We start from the raw sequence: 2,800 nt of genomic DNA, 5'->3' as shown, positions 1-2,800 counted from the left end.
TGGACCCCACTCCCAGCCCCTGGCCGCTAGTACGGTCACCCTGGTGCTTGTGTGGCAGGTTTGTCCCTGATGGGGATTTGGAGGGGCACAGCTATCAGAGCCTGATTCTATCAGATATTTAAACCACCAGCTCCCTGTTCCCCAGCCCCCCGCCCCCCATAGACCCTGGGGGCTGCCCTCACATCACAAATTGGCTTCCTGTGCACCTGCTCCTACAGGGAAGAATGGCTGGACATGGACTCAGCATCCTGTCCTGTGGCACTTTCCTTTCTCTGCCTAAACGAATCCGCTGGGCCTTCAGCCCACAAAGCAGTGTGGGCGCTTAGTTAGGACGCACTTCCCAACCACAGAGAGAGATTCTCTTCGTGTCGTTAACATCCAGTTTCTGAGCCTCGACTACGACAGATTCACCCAAGTAAATGTCACCTCTGATGCCATTTGGCAGCTGGCCCGCCAGTCTGTCCTGAGGACACTGCCATCTCGTCAAGCACATTTCTTTTTATTTATTTATTTTTTTGAGAGTTTTTTTTTCACTATAGGGCTTGTGCGCTCGCCAGACAGACAGAGAGAGACAGAGAGACAGAAAGCGAGAAATCACCCCCCGGGGGGATGGTCACGCCGCAATCCCTTCTCCTCCATTCTCCTCTCGGGATCTTGGGCACACACGCACACATGCCTGGCATGAGTTTTAAGCCACCAGGTCTGGGACGTGAACTGCGGTCGACTCTGTGGGAGTCCAGCGACATAGCCATTACGCTAACTGCTGGTTCCCGTCATCAAGCACATTTCTTTCAGACGCCTGTGCTTTCTAGCACAGTCATCTCGACTGACGGTCTCTTTCTTAATTCCTCGCCCTGTCTTTCCCCATGACTCTTTCTGTTTCTGTCTCTTTCTCTTCTTACCTTACCACTTAGACTTCCTTTACTTCTTTCCCTTTTTCTCTCCTGTTTTTCACCTTACCTGTGGAGTCACATGTCCATATATACCAAACCACGTGCAAAGCTCTGCTGGATCATGTGTAGTCACACTCTGGGGGCCAGCAGGAGGCATGGTGGTTTAAGGTGCTGGATTCCCACACTGCCGTCCCGGACCTGGAGGTTTGCTTTCTCACTTTCCCTTTCTCTCTCTCTGTCTCTCTCTGGTCAAATTAAAAAAAAAAAAAAAAAAGAGTAGTAACAAATAAAATAAATAAATAAATAAATCTTTTTAAAAAATCACATTCTGACTTCACGCTGACTCTGAAGAGTGTTTAATTCCCACTTTACAGAAGAAGTGGAGATTCGTAAAGGCTAAGTAGTTGTGTTTCATACTCTGAAAGGTTTTTCTCTGCTTAATTTTCTTTTTTTAAAAAGAATTATTTTGGGACGAGCAGTTAGCATAATGGCTATGTTGCTGAACTCCCATGTAGTTGGCCATGGTTTGAGTCCCAGACCTGGTGGCTTAAACTCACGCTGGGCACGTGTGCGTGCATGCCCAAGATCCTGAGAAGAGAATGGAGGAGAAGGGATTGCGGCATGGTCATCCCTCCTGGGGGGTGATTTCTCGTTTTCTGTCCCTCCATCTCTCTCTGTCTTTCTGGTGAGTGCATGCACCCTATAGCAAAAACCTCTCCAAAAATAAAGAATTATTTTATTTAACTTTATTATTACTATTTTAATATTTCCAGAGAGAGGCAGAAAAAGAGAGAGATAAAGTGAGAAAACAAGTCTCCAGATCTGGGACTCCAACCATGGTCAGCCATGTGGGAGTCCAGTGTCCCTAACCACCACACCACTTGCCAGCCCTATCTGCTTAATTTTTAAAGTTAACAAATGAAATGGTTTATGTTTGTCTATTAAAAATAAGATGTAGTTAAAAAATCTTCTTTTGGGGGCTAGCAGATGGTATGGAAATTAAAGTGGATGGATCCCACAAGGCCAATGGCATGGTTTGAATCCTGGACCCAGCGGCTTAAAAGGCACACTGGGGCACATATGCATGTGTGCCCCAAATCCCAAAGAAGTGGAGGAAAAAATGTTGTGGCATGCCTATCCCCCCTTGGGGGTGCTTGTTCACTTTCCCTGTCTCTCTGTCTCTGGTGAGCAAACACACCCTGTAGAAAACAACAACACAACACAACACCACACAACACAAGTGAAAAAAACCTAGACACTTATTTATCCAGTGAGCTTATTGTCCCAGAAAAGATTCCACTCTGCATCTATTTCTTTTTCTCGTAGGCTGCAGGAGATAAAATGCATGAGCAAAGAGACAAGCCGAAGCTGTTCCTTTGATCAGTAAAGCTCCTCATGGCTCCTTGCCCCTTCTGACCTTTTCCCCACCAGCAGGACTTAATCCTGATTTTTCTGGAATCATCTTAGTCTTCCCACAGAAGAGATGATGTCTCTGTCCAGCCCAGCCAAGTGGACTTTCTGCATCTGTTCGAAAGAAGAGTTCAAAATTTCAGCACCTTTATTGGGAATTTTCAGTAACTTGGAGATGGAGGTTGTAATGGTAGATCTGCTCCCAGGAAGACCACTTGTCATGATGATGGGTGTCAACTTAAGCTGCTCACCCAACAGCCCTGAAAGACAGTAGGTAGAAGTAGAACGAAGCACCCCTCTCCTCCTGCTTCAGTAGGGGTCTGGGCGGAACAGAAGGAAGACAGGATGTTTCTGGGAGCATCGAGGCTTCAGTTCTTACTTTGAGGACTGAAGGCTGCTTCACTCTGGAGACTTGACTTGCGGGATCTTGGTTCCAGGCAAGAGGGGTAGGCAGCAAGCCCTGGGCTGAGGATCAGAGCAAGGATGCAGAGAAGTCC

Source organism: Tupaia chinensis, unplaced genomic scaffold (genome assembly GCF_000334495.1).
Source record: "Tupaia chinensis unplaced genomic scaffold, TupChi_1.0 Scaffold000604_1, whole genome shotgun sequence".
Lineage (NCBI taxonomy): Eukaryota > Metazoa > Chordata > Mammalia > Scandentia > Tupaiidae > Tupaia > Tupaia belangeri.
The sequence above is the reverse complement of the archived record's forward strand: the minus strand, read 5'-3'. Positions refer to the sequence as shown.